A 24,950-nucleotide genomic window follows, 5' to 3' on the forward strand; every position below is an offset into this window, starting at 1 on the left:
GCAGGGGTAGGCCTGGGCAAACAAGAATGTTTTGAGCGCTTTGCGGAAGTGTGAAAAAATAGGAATAGAACGCATGGAAAGAGGGAGGGAATTCCAGAACCGGGGGGCGAGGACAGAGAATCTGGTTCCACCAGTGCGGGATTTACGAAAGCGGGGAACAGTGAGGAGGGCAGAGGTAGATGAGCGGAGGGTACGGGCAGGGGTATGAGTGGAGATCAAGGAATTAATGAACGCCGGAGCAGAGCGATCAACAGCCCGGAAGACTAGGCACCCTAGTTTGAACAGAGATCTCTGTAAAACGGGGAGCCAGTGAAGAGATTTGAGGACAGGAGTGATATGATGAGTTTTGGGAAAATGAAAAATAAGTCGGGCAGCCTGATTTTGGATTGCTTGAAGACGACGGGTTTCGTAGGCAGGGATACCCATGAACAAGCTATTTCCATAATCAAGACGGGAAGTAATGAGGGCCGAAATGATAATTTTGAGGGAATCAAGAGAAAAGAAACGGGAGATTTTACGAATCAGACGGAGGGAAAGAAAGCAAGAAGACACTACAGAACTGACCTGGCCGTGCATTGACAGGTCATGACTGACCTTAATGCCCAGCGTTTTGACATAAGGAACAGGGGTAGGAGGGGGACCAAAAATAGAGGGCCAGAAAGCAGAGGACCAAAGGCTGGATGAGCCTCCAGTCAAGACAAGCTCAGTCTTGTCTGGATTGAGCTTGAGATGATTGGTGCTCATCCACCCGGAAATAAAAACCAGAGTGGAGCGAAAGAAAGATAAAGAGTGAGAGGAAGAAAGATCAAAGACGAGCTGGAGGTCATCTGCGTAGTTGTACACAGAGACCCCCAGATTGAGAAGAGAAACAATAAGGGGACGAATATAAAGATTGAAGAGAAAAGGGGAAATAGAGGAACCTTGGGGAACCCCACATGACACCGGGAGGGGGGAGGCAGAGAAACCGGAGAGGCGAACAGCTTGTGAGCGTCCTAAAAGGAAGGACGTGATCCAGGAAAGAGCAGGGCCCCGAATGCCCGCTGCGCTGACACGGTCAAGAAGGATGGTATGATCGACCGTGTCAAACGCAGCGGACAAGTCCAGGAGAACCAGAGCTTGAGGGGAGTTGGTGTCGGCCTTGGCTTTCAACTCATCAAGAACCGCGAGCACCACTGACTCGGTCGAGTGGCCCGAGCGGAAGCCTGCTTGGTGGGAAGCGAGGAGATGGTTCTGCTCAATATAAGAGGAAAGGCAGGAAGTGACATAGCTTTCGAGAATTTTGGCAAGATAGGGAAGAAGAGAAATAGGTCTGAAATTGGAAGGGAGGGAAGAATCAAGACCAGGTTTTTTGAGGATGGGAAAAACAATCGCAGATTTAAATGAAGAGGGGACCAAGCCAGTTGAAAGGGAAGCATTAAGAAAGGAAAGAGGAGTAGTAGGGCAAGAGGTGAAAAGAGTTCTCAGCACGCGGGCAGGGGCACAATCGGCAGGGGAGCCTGACTTGATTTTGATAAGTAAGGCTAGAAAGGAGTCCAAGGAAATAGGCGGGAAGGAAGCAAAAAAGAATTAGACACAAGAAGGGCAGAATAAAGGGGAGGGAAGGGAGTGGTAGGAATGTTGGATTTAATTTTAGCGATCTTCTCGATAAAGAAGTCATTTAAAGAAGAACATAGGGCCTGGGAAGGGATGAGCTTGGGGCAGACACGATCAGAGGTGGCCAGATTAGTGACCAAGGAAAAGATCTCTTTAGATTTATTAGCGGAAAGTGCTACCTGCTCAGAGAAGTACTTGGTCTTAGACACAAGAATAGCTTTCTTATAATCATTGAGGAGACGTTTATATTTGGCCTTGAGATCGGGGCAATAGCTGTGACGCCAAAGACGCTCAGAGCGTCTAAGTTCCAGTTTAAGGGCCTTGAGTTCAGAGTTGAACCATCTATGGGCCTCATGTGGATGAATAGACTTGACTATTTTAAGAGGGGCAACTAGATCACAACCAGAAGATAACCAATTGCTGACTGCGACGGCCTGAAGGTCGAGAGGAAGGCCGTTGAGGTCAGGAGGGGAAGATGCCAGGAAGAGGGAAAGGGAAGGGAGGTCCACACGGTTCCAGCTGCGTGCAAAGATGTTCTTGGGGCGAGAGGATTTGTGAGGGGAACCAAGGTTAATAGTGAAGAAAATAAGGGAGTGGTCAGACCAGGTGCAAGGAAAAATGCTAGGGGGAGAGACAATGTCCTGAGATGACCAGACTTGGTCCAATGTATGACCAAGATTGTGGGTGGGAGCAGAAACATGAGACAGGAGGTTAAGACACGAGAGGGTGGCCGTGAAGTCCTTGGATGCCAGATCCTCCCTGGGATCACCAGGCGAGTAATTGAAGTCTCCCAGCAGGAGAACCGAGGAGTTGTTAACTACTAGGGTAGCAAGGAGTTCCTGCAGGGAGGCCACAAACAGAGGCATGCTCAGGGGTGGGCGGTACACCAGGACAACTGTCAGAGGGGCGGGAAGGTTAGAGGAACGGGCGACCAAAAAATCCACTCCAGCTATGGAAGATTGAGGGAGAAGCTGGAATTGGAGACTAACCCGAACAATCATGGCCACACCCCCTCCGATCCTGCCGTCAGGGCGATCAGCCCGGAGGGCGTAGTAGGAATCGGGGAGGATGGCCAGGATATCAGGGAGTGAGGCCTCTGAGAACCAAGTTTCTGTTAAAAACAGAATGTCAGGGGAATCGGAGGTAAGAAGGTTAAATAATTGTGTTGATGCTTGCCTGCCGAACGAGTGTTAAGGAGGCAGGCAGAGGCAATGTGAGAAGGAGGTGTGGTGGTAGAAAGCATAGGCACCTGGGAGGGCAAGGAAGGAATAGCCCACGGGGAAGTGGCACAATCAGGATGGGGGACATAGATACCTAGGGAGGTGAGATGCTGCATGAGGGAATGGGGAAGGGGCCCATCAGCAGAACAGGAGAGAAGTTGCGCAGAGGATTATACGAGTGAAGAGGCAGGGGCTGTGGCCCCTGGTCCCGGCAAGTCGCGGACGGGCGCAGACGGGCTTAACTTAGGCGCAACTTCGCTGCGCTCGTCCGCTGCGCGGCCGGGATAGGAGAGCCATAAAGTAAGCCGCCGGAAGTAACAGGGGCGTGGCAGGGGGTGGAGGGACAGAGGAACTGCCCCACCAACCACCGAGCAGCCCAAGATGGTGGTCACGCCCATCCCCGCCCCAGTGACCTGCCCGTCAGAGGGGGGAGAACGATCAGCGTGGGGCGCTCTGGCAGCGGGAGCCAAGGGGATGAAGTGGCGGCAAGGGGTGTGCGATGTCCAGAGCGCAGCCCCAGAGCAGGAGGAGGTAAAATTGTTAACAAAGTCTTGCCAATTAAAAACACAAAGTTGCGCCACACCAGGTAGCGTTGTTGCTCCCGGCGAAGCCTCGGGAGATCTGATCGTTAGTGAGAGCTGGGGCGGGACTCACACAGTCCGGAAGAAATTGCCAGGGGGGGAGGGACAGAGGAACTGCCCCATCAACCACCGAGCAGCCCAAGATGGTGGCCACGCCCGTCCCCGCCCCAGTGACCTGCCCGTCAGAGGGGGGAGAACGATCAGCGTGGGGCGCTCTGGCAGCGGGAGCCAAGGGGATGAAGTGGCGGCAAGGGGTGCGCGATGTCCAGAGCGCAGCCCCAGAGCAGGAGGAGGTAAAATTGTTAACAAAGTCTTGCCAATTAAAAACACAAAGTTGCGCCACACCAGGTAGCGTTGTTGGCAGAAAGCCCACTAGACGCTAGGGATTTTATTTGTTGCATATGATATTAGGGTGGGGGCTTCCACTAGAAACCAGGGATTTATTTTATTATGTAAATTAGGTGTTGGGGCTGCCCATGATGGGCACACCAAATCCCCCAACCCCCCTGCACAATAATAGTCTTTCTACCCCCCCCCCGGGTGTAGATGGGGCGGTAGCCCCCAATCTGCCCATCCAGGGGGGCAGAAAGCGCACCAGACGCCAGTTTTATTTTTGCAATTAATTTATGGGTGTGGGCTTCCAAAGATGGGCAAGCCAATGTCCCCACTCCTTCCCCCTGCAAGATCCTGGGGGGCATATGGGGGCAGTAGCCCCCAATCTGCCTTCCATGGGGGCAGAAAGCACACGAGACAACAGGGATTATTTTTTTTATAGGCCCGGGGTGGGGGCTGCCCCAAAGAAAATGATAGACTTGCTGCCCGTCCAGGAGGAAGATGGGGGCAATATCCCCTGATCTGCCTAGGAGGGGGGTAGAAAGCCCACTAAGCACCAGGGATTTGTTTATATAGGTAGGGGTGAGGGTTGCCCAGAATGGGCATGTCAATGCCCCCACCCTGGGAGGCAGATGAGGCAAAAGTCCCTTATCTGCCCCCCCCGGGGTGGGACAGAAAGCCCACTAACCACCAGGGATTTTTTTTCTCCAAAGTTCAGGGTGGGGGTCGCCCAGAATGGGCATGCCAATGCCTGCACCCCCAAAAAACAGATGATACACCTTCCTGCCCCCTAGGAGGCAGATGGGTAGTAACCCCTGATCTACCCCCAGGGGGGGCAGAAATTCCACTAGGTGCCAGCGATTTTGCTGGCTTTTCTATTAGTAGGGATAGGGGCTTCACAGAATGGGCATCCCAATGCCCCCAACCCCAAAATAATAGCCACAGTCTTTCTGCCTCCCTTGGGGGCATATCGGGGCAAAAGCCCTCGATTTCCCCCTCCCCAGGGCGGCAGAATGTCAGTAGGCACTACATTTTCTTCAGGATGTGCCTACCTGTGGATTATAGGGAAACCTAGCAAACCTCTACATTTTTTAAAACTAGACACCAACGGAAATCAAGGATGGGGTGACTTGTGTGCCTCTCGGCAAGTTCTGTTACACAGAATCCCTTGCAAACCTCAAACTTTGTCCCACATTTTCCTCACATTTTTGTGGTGGGAAGTTCTGGAATCTGTGTGGATCAACATAATCCCACCCAATCCGCATTCCCCAAAGTCTTCTGAGAAAAACGGTACCTCACTTGTGTGGCTGGGTCATGTACCCGCAACAGGCAAGGGTCCAAAACTAAGTGAGTCAACATCAAAATTGCAAAACAACCTGGTTTTGCAAGGGGTAACACCTGGGTTTTTGGCCCCGTGCTCGGCGGCCAGCTATGGAAACCTACCAAACCCACACATTTTTGAAAACTAGATACTCTGGGAATTCCAGGGAGGTATGACTTGTGTGGATCCCCCAAAGTTTTCTTACCCAGAATCCCGTGCAAACCTCAAATTTAGCTGAAGAAATCACCTTTTCACGCATTTTTGTGTTGGAAAGTTTTGGCATCACCGGGCTGACACAAATGTTCTACCACCCAGTGTTTCCCCAGGTCTCCGGATAAAAATGGTGCCTCACTCGTGTGGGAGGCAGGAGTACCAGTGACAGGCAAGGACCCAAAAGTCAACATCAAAATTGCCTATCACAAAACAACCTGGTTTTGCCAGGGGGGTCACTTAGAATTTTGGCCCTATGCTCGGCGGCCAGCTAGGGGAAAACTACCAAACCCACACATTTCTGAAAAGTAAACATCCGGGGGATTTCGGGGAGGTATGGCTTGCATGGTTCCCCCAACGTTTTCATATTCAGAATCTCATGCAAACCTCAAATTTAGCTGAAAAAATCACTTTTTCCACACATTTTTGTGTGGGAAAGTTGTGGCATCACCGGGCTGACACAAATTTCCTACCACGCAGCCTTCCCCCGGGTCTCTCAATAAAAATGGTGCCTCACTCGTGTAGGAGGCCCAAATACCCGCGACAGGCAAGGGCCCAAAACGTATTGAGGCAACATCACAATGGCCTATCACAAAACAACCTGGTTTTGCAAGGGGGGTCGCCTGGGTTTTTTGCCCCGTGCTCGGCAGCAACCTAGAGAAACCTATCAAACCCACACATTTCTGAAAACTAGACACCCGGGGAATTCCTGGTAGGTATGGCTTGTGTGGATCTCCCAAAATTTTCTTACCCAGAATCCCCTGCAAACCTCAAATTTAGCTGAACAAAACACTTTTTCCACACATTTTTGTGTTGGAAAGTTCTGGCATCACCGGGCTGACACAAATTTCCTACCACCCAGTGTTCCCCCAGGTCTCCCGATAAAAATGGTGCCTCACTTATGTGGGAAATGCAAAAACAACAGTTGATGCAGAACAATGTCATACATTCACCCCAGTACATAGATTTGGGCCTAAATCCATTGTTTTTGTGTGGGAGGCACAAGTACCATTTGCAGGGAAAACATCAGGTGCTTTCATCTGTAGCCCTTTTTTCAAATTTTTCCCAAAAAAGTAACATTTAGCTGTATTTTGGCTAATTTATGGGTCCCCTCCAGGGGAATCTCAAAACCCAGGGTACATTTTGAATCCCCACGATTCTGGAAAAAAGTATGCAAATCTGGCATGGAGACCTTAATGTGGTCAAACAGTTACAGGGGCCTAAGCGCAAAAATCCCCCAAATATAAAAAAAAAGCTTAGCACGGGGGGGAAAGGCCTAGCAGCGAAGAGGTTAAAGCGCCCAGGCTGTTTTGAATCAGCAAGGCAGGAGTGCGTCATCAGAGCACAGTGCCTTTCAGTGTCATAGGCTGAGATCACATAAGCCCTATAAGTCATGCGATGGCTGGCACATGCGCTCTAGCACATGTGCTAATTGAAAGTGCCTGCCTTCGCCTGACTCTCGCGCAGAGCGAGGGTCACACTCTTCCAAGTTTTGAAGAATTAAACAATTGTAACGTGACAAAGTGGGAGTAGATATAGAAAGAGCAAAATGCTATTAATAATTGTTTATGTGCAGGAAGTGCCCCTTCCTGCAAATAACAATATTTACATAATGGCGATTTGCTATCTCTATGTGTGCTGCAGAACTAGGCACACATAGAAGCGACAAATGACCATTAGTGATTTTTTATGTGCAGGGAGGGACACTTTCCTGCACATAAATAATCATTCCCTGCAACGCCACGCCCTTGCAATATGGTGCAAGGGTGTCTGCATTGGCGCTGGGCAGTTATTTGTAGCACCTGTGCTAGGGAAAACCGGGGTGCACCATATTGTTATAAATACAATGCATCCCTGTATTTTGGAAAGGGAGTGTGGTGCTGCAAAATTTCTTGCAGATATGCGTTCTGTCATTTCCTTGTAAATATGCCCCATAGTTTTCAATACTAGATTAGCAAAGTGTTAATTGTGACTTACTTGACTGCTAGAGGAGGAGCAGTTCATTTAGCTATGCATGTATTTGTTTAAAGAGTTTAAAGTGCTCGCAAAAGCAAACCCAGAGCTATTATATACCATATCCAGTTCAGACTTCTAAACAATGGTCTGACAGACAATCAGCAGATCCAAACACCTACAACTTAAAATATCTTATGAGTGTCGGTTAGGATATTATAGAGCATGTTCGTTGTTCCAAAATAGCATGATGTATGTAGAAACAAAATGAGTATACAGACACACGCCATGTACAGTAGGAATTTCATAACAAAAAGTGTACACCAATATAAAGAAGATCAGAAACACAACATCAATTTCTGGGAAACAGGGAGAGAAAGGGTTGATTTTGAGACATTTGCTGAATTGCACCAAAGAAGAGGCATGTCTTAACAGGGCCAGCTTTAGAGTTAGAAGCGCCTGGTGCAACAATCTTTGTTGGAGCATTTCTTCCTGCCCCCCTCTAGGGACCTGCTACTCCACAGAGTCCCTCACTACCAACTTCTAACTGTGCCACTCATTTCTTCACAGCCTGTCTCACATGCATTTCTTTTGCTTTATAGCGCTACTCACGGCAACCCTAGGCTGTCAGAGCACTTTATGTCACACACAAGTTCTAATGTAATCAAAAAATCTTATGTGTATAAATCGGTCTATACGAAATGTTACACAAAACAAATAACCCGGGGCAGGTAACTCCACTCCACCAGCGGAGTTTCCAGAGTTTTGCTTACTCCGCATTCCATTGCAAACCCGGAGCTTAGGCAAAACTCCAACTCCATGGTGGAGCGGAGTTAGCCGGTCCTTCCACCCTTGCAAAGTAATTATAATGTTTAAAAAAGGGCATTAACCTGCCGTTATTGCCTCCTCCTCCTCGCCATGGCCGCTCCACTCCCTCGTCCTCGTAGTCCTTCTTCTTAGATAACCCCTACATTGTACGTCTCACAAGTGCGCATGCACAAGCACAAGACGTACAACGTAGGGGTTATATAAGAAGAAGGACAGCAAGGATAAGGAAGGAGAGCGGCCAAGGAGAGGAGGCGGCAGTCACAGCAAGTAAGTGCCTTTTTTAAAAACATTATAATTACTTTGGGAGGGGGAGGTAGCGGAGTTGTTTTTCCAACTCCGTGGGACTCCGCGTAGAGGCACTGCACCTGCTCCGTCCGGGCTTAAAAACAAAGAGGATTAGCTTTCAGTGATCAGCATTTTACACTTTCTTTGCAGCGGGAATATTAACCCTCTGTGCTATTTTATGATGAGTCAAAACTGTCACTAGACAAAACTTTAAACTCTCTATTGCAGATGCATTATTCACCGGCATTATCTTGACATTTTTTTAGTGTTGCCTGAACACCACTGTACACGCGAGAACACAGCCTGTGCTTTTATAACCAAAGGTTATTTCTGAAACCAGCGCCTCTCCCAAGGTCAGAGCCCGATGCAGCTGCACCAGTCACACCCCCCTAAAACCGGCCCTGGGTCTGAAGGAAGAAGCCTTGGCACATAGGCAATGACAGCCCAGCTCCTGGGATAACTATTTTGAACCTTTTAGGGATCAACCTGGCCAGGAATGTGATCCTGTTATCCAATAAATGCACTGGTTTTTAGAAAAAAAGTAGCAGTCGAGGTCTGTGCATGTAACAATGGCGGGCGGTAGTGCCAGGTAAGGGGGTATTTCGAGGGACGATCCTGAGGGAAAATTAAATATATACATAATTTTACCTGTGTATCGTCCCTCAAAATACCCCTTTACCTGGCTTCACCGCTGTTACCTGCATGGACCGTGGCTGCAATGTAGATTAGTCTACTCAAGTGTAAGGCCCTTTAGTTCTCACAAACATCTTTGATATGAATTGTAGCAAGGAGAGCGAGCCAGTTAGGCCTGATGAGTGCCACAAAGACTCAGGGACAGTGCTTCATTTGGGCTGGTGGTTCTGGCTTTGTGCAAAGTAGGGATGCTTGTAGAGTGAGGGGGTTGATATTACCCTTGTCCTGACATTTAACTAAGACTGGGGGGGGGTTAAAGAGTTAATGCTGGCAGTAGCATCTGTATGTGTACTGGAGGGTGGCATGGTCAGTCTTTAAGTTGATAAATTACAATCATTAATTTGGTTAATGGTAACAACCTGTTTTGATGTGGAAAAGAAACGTCAAACAGCAGCATTTAGTGATATATAAAATAAAATACAAGGTCCTGATCTTATTATAACTTCTCTCTTTCACTAAACTAAACTGTTGTAGCTGCCACACATTTGGGTACACTCTTATCAATTACGTGATCACGCGTGAGCCTGTGCCAGTCCCAGCAACCACTCTCCGACCTCCGGACCTCAAGCGACTATTCACCCCCACCCTTATATCTGTTCTCCCCAGCTCGCCCTGTGTGCACGGTGCTTTCCACCACCTGCTCCAGTGTTGTACTCTAACCTGGGATGAGGCACACACACTGCCAAGGGCCAGGGAAGGGCATGAAAAGTAAACACTGATGGGTGTCATTAGGTAGGCAATCAGCAGTTTGAGCACCAAACATCCTTGCACCTGCAGAAAAGCCTCTGTTGCTGTTACACACCAATAAACAATATGTACTCAGCGCACTCCAATTTTTTTAAAATGAAAATTGCTTATGAAAATTTCATACAAAAGCTGCGTGCAACTCAGTGAAAAGGAAGCCAACTTACTGTAACAGAAAATTCTTCTGGTGAAGGATCACCAGTATACCTAATGCACTGCTAGAATTACAGAATCTGTGTTAAACAATATTATACAAAGAAGAGAAAACAAATAATCTGGTCAGTTTGGAACAGGACATTTATGAACAATATAACACTTTAGAATCATCTGATCAAAAGCTCTAAACATCTGAACAATGACATCAATGACACATAATGAAAAGAAGATATGTCACCTGGTGATAACAAATTCATTGGAACAAGTACGTATTTCTACAAGACTGCCCAGCCACGCCCAATGCATTTCGGGATTGGACTAATCCCTTCTTCAGGGGCCACTGTGGAGCAAAGAACATAAATAAATGCCAATAATTATCAACATTCAAGGATATTGTTAGATATGGGATCTCTGGCTGGCCAAGGATTGCGCCAAAGTCAGCCAGAGACCACCACTTCCACATCAGGGCAAGGGAGTCACACACCAAGATAACCCCTGCTCACCCTCTAGGTAACGTGACGCGAGCAGCCAGGGTAAACTTGGAGGCTATGTAGTTTAAGTGTTTGCGCGCACACCCAGCAACAACACCCAAGGCCCACCACAAAGGAAACTCCACACAAGGTTATATAAAAATAGCCTTTGTATTATACCAAAACACATTAGATAAGAACACACATTTTACAATGTGCCAGCAGGCACGGGCGGAATTTACAGGGGATATGTACAAGACAGGGCCACATGGACCACTGTCAGGAATCATCACTTTTTAGGATTAGTAATTAGCACATAAAACACTTTTAGAACAAGTTAGCACACAACCAGTAATTACTGGTAAAGGGTAAGTACCTCCTACGCAACCCTAACCACCTTTGGAAAATATTGCGCAGGGAACCAAGACCTCACTAGCAACTGATGGAGCGAGATAGAAAACAAAATTTTGTTTAAACTCGCAAAGTCACATTTCCATAACATGAATAATAATATTAATGATTTGTGATATGTCGTGCTAATACAACTTAGATTAAACTTTACACATGGGGGGACTAACATGTGTGCTCATAAACGTGCATAATTGTTGCATCTTTTTGTTCGTGCAAAATAATAAAATAATTTATTGTTTTCGTTTTTGTCATTACTAACTGCTGCAAACTTAAAAGAAGCATGTGCTTGTTTTGCTTTTCCTTGTATATGTGATGTCATTTCTACTATTCTAGGTGCATATGAGTCTCATGGAATAACGGAGACTGGTAGATATAAACGCTGCTTTATTTGTTTGCAATGGCTAGGTAACATTTTGATTAATCGGGTGGGTTAATTAATTAGTAAATCTTGAGGTGGATACAGAATCTACATTATTTCTTACATTAATACTTTTCTTGTGTTTGTTTTATACTAGAAAACTTAAGTTGCCTGCTTTGGGCCTAGTCACTTGAGTCGCAGAAAAGAGCTGACTTGTAATTCTGCAAAAGTCACGAGACGCCCATTCTGAAATAAATTATTCGTCAAAAGCTGCGTTCACAAAGCAAAAACTAATGTGCTGTCATCATTCTGTCGGACATGGCCAAGGTCGAAAGTGAACATTTTGTCAGCCTTAACTTGGCATCCGCGGAAGTTGCTTGGACGTAGTGAGAACAAATTTGAACATTTGTTGCAAACTCAGGAAGCTCCTGGTTTCACGTGGAAGAGACAATGGTCTTTATGAAACATGATTTAATGGAACTTTTTTGAAAAGTGGGTGACATGCCACTTGTCACTCTCAGCCAATGGGACGTCGAAGATTTCTGAAAACTTTCCTTTGCTAGTTTAGTTAGCGTAGAAAGGTATAAAAAGTCAAGCCCTTAGGGATGGGCTGGCTGCTGCTTTCTGACTTTCCGATGAGGGTGAAGTGCTGACGGACTTTGCGTGGAGCACGTAAGAATCCTCAAAGAACTTTTCTTTAATTTCTATCTATTTAGCTCAGTTAGGGAATTAGGTTTTAGAAATGCTAAACTTTAAATATTCACTTTGATTTTGATTCACTTGCTTAAATTGTATTTTTCTCATATTTCTTTACAATCATGCTTGCTTTATTGCTAATAAATTTCATTTATAAAACTATCAACTTATATACCATAATTTAGTAAATAAAATCTTACTTTTGACAAACAAGCTGGTCTTGGTTATTCAGAAGTGTAGGTTACTATTAGCTAGATCACGTCGCCAATGGTGGTCGTTTAAATGGTCAAGTTTTATTCTAATGACAATATTCTTTCCGCAGATGTATAAATATGTATATAGTTTGTAGATAATGTGTATATAGATTTAATCTGACCACCTGATTCAGTAGGCCCAAAATATGTCAGGTTTATAAATGGGTCCATATTTAGTATAGAATTTTGTTTATAGGTTATGAAGTTGGGTAGCGTTGTTTATGATATATTTTCTATAGGCCGCTGGATCAATTCTCTGGTAGCAGAAATTGATGGTTGCTAAGGGGTAACCGAGGTAATATGTTGGTTGCTAAGGGTTACTAAAGTATTATGGTATGGAAATAGGATCGATGTTTTAACACATGTTGAGTTCGTTTTTCGTGCTATCTGTAAGCTATACCGGTATAGATTGTGTGGCGAGAAATTAGTCACGCAAGCCATCTGTTCTGTTTGTAGTGATATCGCCGAGTATCACAAGAGGTATCGCCGTGTACCATAGTGTTGTCGCCGAGCAGCACAGTTTTAGGGCTAGGTCTGAATCTTGTAAAGTGAGGGTTTTCTAAGAAATTAAAGCAGCATGAGAATAGGGACAAAGCGCCTTCCATAAAACTCACTGTGATAAAAGTATTAGTTATATCCGAGCTTGAGTGAAGGGTAAATTAGCGTCGGTACATGATTATCTATAAACAGGTTAGAGTCCTGTACGGGTACGTGTTTCATATCTATAAACAGGTGAGAGCCCTGTACGGATAACGTCGTTATTTTGCTAACGGTGCATGATTTCTATAAACGGGTGAGAGTCCTGTACGGATTTCATGTGTGTTTGAAATTAGGGAAATTTCAGTGTGAAAGTGCGAGTTTGAATTGTATTTTATGTTCAAGTGGAACTCTTAGAACTTTCACTTCGCGGTGGGTTCAGAGCAAAGCGAGTTCATAATTATATGTGTTAGAAGGGTGGGGTAAGGTTACTCTACTGACAATTGAATATTATCCTTAGTGTGAATAGCGCCGTCTATTCCGAAGTGTGGATACTTGAATGTATGTAAACTATCCTAAATAGTGAAACGAACAGATGTTGTCTTTATAGTCATTGTTAAGAATTAATTTACACTGAAAAGTGTTCTTAAAATGGCGCTGTGAAAAGATTTTGTGAAGGAGGGGTAAGCGCCAGGAGTGAGAAACGAGAAACCGCAGCTGCTGTGTACGTCACAGAGCCGCGCTGGGATTGGGTGACCTACGTCACAAGCTATATTCTGATTGGCTCTTGAGTCTCTGACGGCCTGTGAGCTGATTGGTCCTTCGGAAAAACTCTAAATTTATTGGTTGAGCAGAAAAGTGACGTAGCTCAACTGTCATTGGCTTGTTGGTGTGTTTCGCGCACGGATTGGTTGTTTTACGGAACATCCCGGAAATATTTTACGAACGATTTTGTGAATTAAATTTAACTTTTAAAAATGAGTTATCATTTTAAACATGTTGAGAAAAAGCCAACATTATTTCAGAAATTTAAGAATTTATTTTCACCTGACAAGAAAATCGAAACGCGAGGTGGTAAACTACTTCATAAGTATAAAACACCTGCAGCGTATATGGAGGGTGAATATGGATATCATACTGTCTTATGGTTCGATAGTTGGAAACGCTATACTAAAAACGACGGTGTTTTAACTTGGCCTGATGATGGTTCATTTAATGTAAAAGTCTTAAGAAATTTACGAGAGAAAATGAATGCTCTTGTTCCAAAACCGAGACCAACTCAATTTGAAGCTTTAGTTGAGTGGGAAGACGAGATGTATCAGTTACAAAGAGAAGCTAGTGGAATTAAAAGACCTTCTAAAAATCCACCTTGGAAAAGAGAAACTCATGAAGATAGATTGCGAATGTGGAGACAGGGAAACATGAGTGAAGGATTGTATTTAATTCATGAAATGGTAATGGGTTCTCCTACAGGGAAATCTATGGAAAGTGAATCTGAGGATGCAGTTATGGAAGAAATATATACAACTGCTAGAAAGAATCAGCCTTTGAGACCTCCTAGATCATGGTCGACTCCGGTGGTTTCTACTGAAACTTCACCGAGTGCACCTCCAATTAATGAAGCTCCTAAACTTTATCCAAATAATTGTGAAATCATTGAAACTCCTAGAAGACCAGAATTCGAGAATGCTCGAAATGAAGGTAGACATTTTACAATGGCTCCAAGAGCAAGAGAACCTCCAAAAGATTATACGAGAGAGGCAAGAAATGTTGAAGATGTTGATTATAATGAATATTTAAGATCAAAAGAAGAATTAATAAAAAGAATGACAAAAGGCATGGAAGCTGTGACAGTTCCAGTAACAATTGGTCCTGTTCAGCCCGTATTTGACCATAAAGAAACAAACAAAACTGGATTAACTATTCCTTTAAATACAGAAATTCAAAAGGCTGCTGAAAAATTTTATTCAGACTTATCTGAAATAAACACTTCTAAATCGAGAATGCCTGATTTAACCTTTAATGAGGATTTATCTCCAAAAACACCAATGGGTGCTATATCAGATATAGGGAGTCCAGAAGTCAGGGTAACCACACCAAAACTTGATGTGGCCAAATTAAAAGCGAATATCGAAGAATTAATAATTGGAACAATTGGTCCAGATAGTTTAAATTACTATCGAGATGATGAACTACTGTTCATTTGCAAAAGCATTCAGTGGAAAACAAAAAACAAATATGATCAACTAGAGGATCTAGCAACAGAACTTGAAATCGATGTGAGTAAACAAAAGAATTTTGCAAAGCATTACAGATTAGACTTTTCAGAAAGTGACATTGAGAGTTTAAACTCAATGGGAAGAATAGTTCACATTAAAGATTTGATTGTCTATATCAAAAAGCTAGGAGAACTGAACAAATGGAGAGTAAAATGGACGAAAAAGAAGGAAGATGAAAGATTGGAAAAATTGTCAAAACAATTTCCAATGAGAGAAATTGCAGGTGGAGGATATGTTCATGTCCCTTGGTCGAGACAGGACATTCTGTTATTTACAAATGACTTTCCAAAATTAAGGGAAAAACCAGTTGAGTGGTACAGGCAAGTCGATAGATTTATCAAAGTGTCAAAAGTTCTGTGGATTGATTTAGATGGATTTTTTGATATTGTTGTTCCATCTGATCTTTGGACAGAATGCAAGATATCGATTAGTTGGCCAAAAACAGAACCTGAGAGAATTAAAGAAACAGGTGCTCCAAATCCACTTGTAATGGATTTTTATGAAAAAGTAATTGTTTGGATGAAAAACAAAATTCCACCCAAAGAAGTCGATTGGGTTAAAATAGAAAGAACAGAACAGGAAACAAAAGAATCAGTTCATTCTTTTTATGAAAGACTACTGTTAATCTTTAAACAATACAGTGGTTATGAAAAATTAGATGAAAAAGACATGAGCCATTTTGTCTATAGATTTGTTTATGGACTAAAACCTGAAATTGGAGAAATGATCAGAAATAGTATTGTCGGATGGCAATCACTATCTGTAGATGATATTCTAAGAAAAGCAAAGTATTGTAGCGATGAAATAGAAGTAAAACAGAAGAAACTGAAGGAGAAAGCCATGTGGGCTCAGGTAAAGGTGGCTGAGCAACAGATTGCCAGCATGGGTAATAAGAACACTAATTTTGTTCAAACTGGAAATACAAACCAGATACAAGGAAAGTTTAAAAGTAATAATTTCCCAAAGAAATTTAGCCCAAAGATTGAGGAGTTGAAGCAAAGATTACCTTGTTTTAATTGTGGCGAAATTGGACATTGGAGAGACGAGTGTCCTCATCCTCCTAAAAACTTAAAGAATCCCTTATTGAATCCACAGATGCAGAATGGTGTTGACCTGCAGCGACAGCTACAGATACAACAGGGGTTAAACGAATTTAATATTCAGCGACAGTTACAGCAACAGCAACAACAACAGGTGAATAATCGTCAAGACCAATTGCCACAACCACCTTTTCCGAATTGTGGGGGAGTTCAAAAATATAATCCAAACGTGGGATTTCAGGGAAGTGAACAGGTAATAAAACCACAAAAACAGCAAAAGCAGCAAAGGGTTCAAATGCAAAATGCTTCACAACAATTTTTATTAGCAGAAAGTCAAGATAGCGATTCTGATGATTATTGCTGACGGTGCCCGAGAGAGGAGGAAGAGTGTGTTGTTGGAGCAACTCTTGAGGTTGACCAGTCTGGTCCTTTTGTAAACGGGAAAGTTAATGATGTAGACATCACTTTTCTAGTGGACACTGGTGCTACCCGTTCTACTGTTAGATCAGTGGAAATTGAAAACCTACCTCTCTCTGGGGATACCATCCAAGTTGTCGGAGTAAGTAATCAGCAAATTAAAACAGACTTAACTGATCCAGTACCAGTTGAAATTGGAAACTACAGAGACAAACACAGATTTGTGGTTTGTAATAGTAGTCCAGTAAATCTATTAGGCAGGGACATCCTATGTAAAATGAATTGTAGAATATATTGTTCTCCTGATGGAGTTGAATTACAAACAATGGAGGAAGATGGTTTATACAGAATGACAATGATGATGATGGAAGCAGAAGAAACAAAATTGTTTCCTGCATTTGAAGAAAAAGATTTACCAGAAGAACTCAAAGAAACAGTGAAATCTGAAATATGGGATTTTACTGGAAATGAGATGGGTCTGATGAAAAACGTAGATCCAGTAAAAATTACATTGAAACAGGGAATAGAATTTCCAAACACTCCACAATATAAAATGAAAACAGAAACAATTGAAGGTATTACACCTATAATTGAAAAATTAATCAAGCAAGGTGTATTAAAAGAAATGGAAAGTAGCTCTTGTAATTCACCAATTATGGGAGTTAAAAAGTCTAACGGAACATTTAGAATAGTACAAGATTTGAGAAAGGTTAATCAAATTGTCGTTCCATGTTGTCCTGTGGTTCCAAATCCAGCAGTAATTCTATTTCAGATTCCACATGATGCTGAATGGTATACAGTCATTGACCTTTGCAATGCATTCTTTACTGTTCCATTACATCCAGACAGTTATGAAATATTTGCTTTCAGATTCCAAGGTAAGACCCTCGGATGGTCAAGAATCCCTCAGGGCTATACAGAAAGTCCTTCAATCTTTAACGAATTGTTAAAAAGATCATTAGAAGACCTAGACTTACCTGGTAGGTCTACGCTAGTGCAGTATATTGATGATTTGTTAATAGCTGCAAAAACAAGAGAAAATTGTGTAACAGACACAATAATTCTGTTAAATCGCCTTGCAAAAGAAGGACATAAAGTGTCCCCAGCAAAACTACAGTTTTGCAAACAATAAGTAAAATATCTTGGTCACAGAATTGCAAAGGGAAAAAGACAAGTAACAATAGAGAGAATAAAAATGATTCAAGCAATGTTACCACCAAGAACACAAAGACAGGTCAGAATGTTCTTGGGAATGGTTGGTTACTGTCGACAATGGATAAGTGGATTTTCAGTAATTGCAAAACCACTACAAAGACTAACAAAGTCAGATGTAAAAGATCCAATTATTCTCAATGATGCTGAGATGGACTCTTTTGAGAACCTGAAAAAGAGCTTATGTCAAGCTCCTGCTTTAGGTATGCCAAATTATGAGAAAGATTTTGAACTGTATTGCAGTGAGAGAGAAGGATGTGCATTATCTGTGTTAATTCAGAGACATGGAAATTTAAAGAAACCTATTGCATACTTCTCTGCAGTTCTTGATCCAATTGCTAAAGCATTACCAGGTTGTTTGAAAGCAGTTGCAGCTACAAGTATCAGCCTCGAACAAAGTGAGGGGATCATTATGGGATTTCCTGTGAAAGTTTTTGTGCCTCATTCAGTTGAAATATTACTGACAAGAGGTAAGACTCAACATTTAACAAGTAGCAGATTGACAAAGTATGAGAAAATCATACTAGGAGCAGATAATGTTTCGATTTCAAGATGTTTAAATCTGAATCCTTCTACATTACTGCCTGATTCTGAAATCGTTGATGACATTGAAACAGAACATGAATGTTTAGATGTCATGGAATTCTGCACTAAACCAAGAAAAGACATCAAAGACAGACCTTTGTCTGAATCGGATTTTGTCTACTTTGTAGATGGGTCATGCTTAAGATCCGAAGGAGGTGTCTTAAAAGCTTCATATTCAGTTTGTACAGTTGTAGATATTGAAGAAGCATCATGTCTTGAAGGAGTTCGTTCAGCACAAGTGGCTGAATTGATTGCTTTAATTCGTGCATGTGAAATATCAAAGGATATAAGAGTTACCATCATTACTGATAGTCAGTATGGGTACGGAGTTGTGCATGATTATGGACAACTCTGGTCACAGAGAGGATACATGACATCAGCAGGATCACCAATTAAAAATGCAGTTTTCATTAGGAGATTAATTGAAGCAATACAATTGCCAAAAGAAATCGCCATTGTTAAATGTGCAGCGCACACTAGAGGAACTGATTATATTTCCAAGGGAAATGCCTTCGCAGATGAAACAGCTAAATACTGCGCAAGGAAAAATTATTCATACAATCGGGAGAGGAGTAAAGAAACTGATTCAAATTCATTAATGCTAACAACTGTTGTAGAAACATGGCATGAGATTAGAGATTTACAAAATGAAGCAGAAGATGAAGAAAAAGACTTATGGTTAAGATCAGATTGTAGACCACGTGAAGAAGATGGAGTGTGGGTTTACAAAGATGGCAGAGTAGTCTTACCAAATTGTTTGATTGCTGACATGGCCAGATTATATCATGGTCCAGCACATCTGGGAAGAGATTCTATGGTTAGACTTTTCAGAGAAACATGGTTCAATACCAAGTTTAGAACTATTGCTGAATCTTTTTGTCAAAGGTGTTTGTCATGCCAACAAATGAATCCAAACAGAAAATCAGTGGTGGGGACAGGAATAATTGGTCGAGAAGGTGGTCCCTTTACCAGGTTACAAATGGATTTCATCGAAATGCCCTTACACAATTGTTTGAAATATGTGCTTGTAATTGTATGCTTATTTTCAAGATGGGTAGAGGCTTTCCCTACACGACATTGTGATTCAATTACAGTAGCAAAACTAATGCTCAGAGAAATCATCCCAAGGTACGGTTTTCCAGTCACTATTGAGAGTGATGGAGGAAGCCATTTTGATAACAAACTGATGAAGTTAATTTGCGAAGCTTTGAGCATTGAGCAGAAAATACACTGTGCATACAGACCAGAGGCATCAGGAGTAGTTGAACAAATAAATGGAACAATTAAAAACAGAATTGGAAAAATGTGTCTTGAAACAGGTATAAAGTGGACTGATGCTCTTCCACTTGTTTTGATGTCATTAAGAAGTACACCAGATAAAAAGACAGGTTTGAGTCCTCATGAAATTTTAATGGGAAGAGTTATGAGGCAAGCTTTTGTACCTGTAGGTAAACTGTTGAGCATAAATGACAGTGCAATTTTGGATTACTGTAAAAGGTTATCTGATATGGTAACTTCTGTGTCTAATCAGGTGGGAACTGAAGCTCAATCAAATGAAAAGGTTTTGACACATGATCTGAGACCTGGCGATTGGGTCAGAACGAAAGTACATCGGAGAAGGAATTGTCTAGCTCCTAGATGGCAGAAACCTAGGCAGATAATCTTGATCACTACTAATGCTGTAAAGTGCAGAGGATTGAAACGTTGGATACATCCTAGTCATACTATTCCAGTACCAACTCCTGAGAGTTCTGATGTTGAAAGTGATACCACAGATGATTCTGATTCAGAAGCAGAAAGCAAAACAGAAGGTGAAATAATTCCAGATTCTGAAGATCGACAAGAAAGTCGACATCTGGAAACTGTGCCAGTGAATGGAAATTTGACAAGAAAAGACTTGGAAATAATTGAAATAGATTCTGAAGGTGAAGAGAATCTGTTGAAAGGAAAGATAACTGAAGATTCGGTTGTCTCCATTGAAGACAAAGAAGCTGAACAGAAAGAAGTTTCAGACCAGGAGAGTATCGAAAGGCAGAGAACAAACTCTGAAGTAAGGAACAGAAATCCGAAATCTGGGAAGTTGGAGGTAATTGAGGAAGAGGAGGAAAACGAATTACCGAGTACCAGTGATGGAAGACAAAGTGAAATTCCTGAAGGAGTGAAATTGCCGAATAGAGAAGTTCCTGAGTCAATTGAGATTTCAGACTACGAAACTGAAGAAAGTGACGTGGAAGGTGAAAGTGAAAACAGAAAGAAAAGGACTTGGAAGTCAGAATCAAATAATTCTGAACCAAAGAAGAAGTACGTAAGAAAAGCAGACTACTGGCCAGGTGGAAGATTGAGAGTCAGATTGATCAAAAAGCCAAAAGAACAAGTTGAAGAAATCAGTAGTCAAAAGAGTCCTGGAAAAGAAGTTGGAGTTGGAAGAAAAATTGAAGTGATATCGAGAAAAGGGAAGAGAATAATAAGACCAAACCAAAAATACAAGTCTCCTGAGTGGACTTACTTAGTAATTCCACCTGTTATTGACATATATGATAGTAGTGAAGAAGAAAACGAAATCCAAGAAATTAGTGACAATGATTGAAGTACAGAAATATTAAATTGGCAAAAGGCTGAAGAAAATTTGTTAGTTGACACAAGGTCGAAGAAAAACTGTTTAGTTGAAGAAAACTTATGTATGACATAAGGTCGAAGAAATCTTGTTTAGGGTTTTAAAACAAAAAAATATATATATATTTTAAAAGGGGGGTGTATATAAATTTTAAAATTTATTTTTATTTTTTGAGGCTAAAATTAACCAAGAATGCCTTATGTTAAGGAGAGCACTTCAAAGTGTTCTGTTTTTAAAAGATGCTGTAAGATGACTCTGGTGTGTCTGCTCATTTTAGTTCTGCTCTGGTTAGTTCTAGCTGTGATTATCCCTTTGGAGATGAATAGAGAATTACACAAAGTTAACATAACAAGCAAAGCTCTGGTTAGCCAAACTAAACATAGTGCGTCTGCAAAAGTTATTGATCATCAGCCTAACATTCATCAAGATAAATCAATTGGTGATTTTTCAAGTAATACATTCACAAAGCTATTGAGTGAATATGTTAAGGTAATGGATGCAAAAGACTGCTATGTCTGCGTTAAGTTACCTGCTTCTGTTTCTGAGGGAGTAACATATAATATGCTTCCTCTCACTTATGCTGTAACATGTAGTGTATTAACTAGTTTATTTTATCAAACTGGACGTTTAGAATATTACTATTCAAATTATGATGAAATTTTTGCAAATATTAAGATTGATAATGCTTTAAATAAGCATAAGAAAGCAAAACAAATGAGAGAATGTTTCCTTGTTACTAATGAACTCACTTACGAGTATGCTTACAAGAATAATCTAACATGTAAATTAAGTGCTGAAGGAAAGAAATTTTTGAACATGGTTGAGGAGAGAAGAGCAATTTATAAGAGGAATGAATTAGTCAAGCAGACTAAGACAGCCTTCTGGCAAAAAGAGGATGAGAAATTAAATGGCAAAATGCTTGAAAATATTGCAATTCACATAGACAAACCAGTTAGTGGAAAACTTTGCATTAGAAGAGACAATACACTTTTTGATAATTACTTTGTAGGTGCAAGTAACTGTGAAGATACTTATCAGATTTTGGGAGGTTGGGGATTCAAAGGTGGAAAAGATCCTATCTTTCCTGGGATTTATTTTGTTTGTGGTGACAAAGCCTACTACAACCTTCCAAACCACTGGTATGGAACTTGTTATGTGGGAATTGTTTTTCCTAAAGTGTTTCATGTTGACAGAGATTCAGAAGGATTGTTTAAAATTCATAATTATGTAAATAGAGTTAAAAGAGAAACTTTTACTGAAGTTCTGGGAGATATTTTTCAAGCTGTAATACCTTTTGTTGGTATAACCCTAAATGCAGGGAGAATCAGAAAATTGTCCACTATAGTTGATAGATTATCAACTGACACAGCTGATGGGTTTCAATTAGTGAATGTTGAAGTTATTGCAATTAGATCTATGGTAATTCAAGACCGCCTTGCTTTAGACATACTCCTAGCAAAAGAGGGAGGAGTCTGTGGCATTTTACATGTACAACATTGTTGTACATATATACCTGATGAAAGTAAGAATATTGAAATGTATATTAAGAATATTACACAAATGCATTCAGAGATAATTCCTTTAGAAGAAGATGATTTTACAGGGAAACTTTCAAAAAGGTTTCAAGCAATTAAAAACTGGTTTCATAATATCGGAAGTTCAATTCTTGGCAAGATTCTAGCACCTTTGATTATAATAGTATTCATTTTTATTTTGACTAAATTAGGTTGTTTGTTACATAAAAGAAAGAAACAGTTGAAAGAAAAGAAAAGAATCTATAAACTCAGAAAAGAAGAAGAAAGAGAGATCGAATTACAGGAGTTACATAGAGAGCGTTATGCTAATTCCAAAGATTATGCAGAAACAGACTTTTAGGTTTACTGATACAAATGAATTTGAATCGATTTCTTAAAAATTTAAATTATCAAAATTTTGAGTGCTGGTGTGGTGATTTGTTAATCACCAGATGAGGGAGTTGATGGAGCGAGATAGAAAACAAAATTTTGTTTAAACTCGCAAAGTCACATTTCCATAACATGAATAATAATATTAATGATTTGTGATATGTCGTGCTAATACAACTTAGATTAAACTTTACACATGGGGGGACTAACATGTGTGCTCATAAACGTGCATAATTGTTGCATCTTTTTGTTCGTGCAAAATAATAAAATAATTTATTGTTTTCGTTTTTGTCATTACTAACTGCTGCAAACTTAAAAGAAGCATGTGCTTGTTTTGCTTTTCCTTGTATATGTGATGTCATTTCTACTATTCTAGGTGCATATGAGTCTCATGGAATAACGGAGACTGGTAGATATAAACGCTGCTTTATTTGTTTGCAATGGCTAGGTAACATTTTGATTAATCGGGTGGGTTAATTAATTAGTAAATCTTGAGGTGGATACAGAATCTACATTATTTCTTACATTAATACTTTTCTTGTGTTTGTTTTATACTAGAAAACTTAAGTTGCCTGCTTTGGGCCTAGTCACTTGAGTCGCAGAAAAGAGCTGACTTGTAATTCTGCAAAAGTCACGAGACGCCCATTCTGAAATAAATTATTCGTCAAAAGCTGCGTTCACAAAGCAAAAACTAATGTGCTGTCATCATTCTGTCGGACATGGCCAAGGTCGAAAGTGAACATTTTGTCAGCCTTAACTTGGCATCCGCGGAAGTTGCTTGGACGTAGTGAGAACAAATTTGAACATTTGTTGCAAACTCAGGAAGCTCCTGGTTTCACGTGGAAGAGACAATGGTCTTTATGAAACATGATTTAATGGAACTTTTTTGAAAAGTGGGTGACATGCCACTTGTCACTCTCAGCCAATGGGACGTCGAAGATTTCTGAAAACTTTCCTTTGCTAGTTTAGTTAGCGTAGAAAGGTATAAAAAGTCAAGCCCTTAGGGATGGGCTGGCTGCTGCTTTCTGACTTTCCGATGAGGGTGAAGTGCTGACGGACTTTGCGTGGAGCACGTAAGAATCCTCAAAGAACTTTTCTTTAATTTCTATCTATTTAGCTCAGTTAGGGAATTAGGTTTTAGAAATGCTAAACTTTAAATATTCACTTTGATTTTGATTCACTTGCTTAAATTGTATTTTTCTCATATTTCTTTACAATCATGCTTGCTTTATTGCTAATAAATTTCATTTATAAAACTATCAACTTATATACCATAATTTAGTAAATAAAATCTTACTTTTGACAAACAAGCTGGTCTTGGTTATTCAGAAGTGTAGGTTACTATTAGCTAGATCACGTCGCCAATGGTGGTCGTTTAAATGGTCAAGTTTTATTCTAATGACAATATTCTTTCCGCAGATGTATAAATATGTATATAGTTTGTAGATAATGTGTATATAGATTTAATCTGACCACCTGATTCAGTAGGCCCAAAATATGTCAGGTTTATAAATGGGTCCATATTTAGTATAGAATTTTGTTTATAGGTTATGAAGTTGGGTAGCGTTGTTTATGATATATTTTCTATAGGCCGCTGGATCACAACACCTGTACTATGAGAAAAACAACCACCTAAGTATCACCAACATTTAGGGGTATAAGCATAGGAACATTACACATGATGCATTAACATTCAGAGGTGTAGGAAAGAAAACACATGATGCATCAAAACACATTCAGAGGTGTAAGCAAGGAAAAACACATGATGCATCAAAACACATTTAGAGGTGTAAGGAAGGAAACACATGATGCATCAAAACACATTCAGAGGCGCAAGCACACGCAATTGCGCAAAACTCACATGAGCCACAACCTGTGGCAGTCCCTAGGCCCTCTGGCCTTGTTGGGGCTAGGACGCCCTGTGTCCCAATGTCAGGGGGGCCTAAATGTGGCAGCTGCCCACGAAGTGCCAGCTGTGTAGATAATGAATGGGCCAAAGGCGATGGGGGAGCCTCGCAGGCTCTGGACAAATGATTGTGCCCTCTTGGAGCCTCGCTGGGCTCTCAACACAAATCACTGCCCCTGAGCCTCTCTGGGCTCTAAAACAACTGATTGCCCCCTAGAGCCTCTCTGGAATCCTAACACAACTATGCCGCTGTGAGCCTCTCGGGGCTCGTCACCAATGAGCCCCTCAAGAGCCTCTCGGGGCTCGTAGAACAACAATGCCGCCTGGATGGTCCCACTCTGGGACGTCAAATCAATGATGCCTCCTCTGGAGCCCTCGTGGCTCTGAGTAACAACGGAGCCCGGAGCCTC

The sequence above is a fragment of the Lissotriton helveticus genome, chromosome 4_1 (genome assembly GCF_964261635.1).
Source record: "Lissotriton helveticus chromosome 4_1, aLisHel1.1, whole genome shotgun sequence".
NCBI lineage: Eukaryota > Metazoa > Chordata > Amphibia > Caudata > Salamandridae > Lissotriton > Lissotriton helveticus.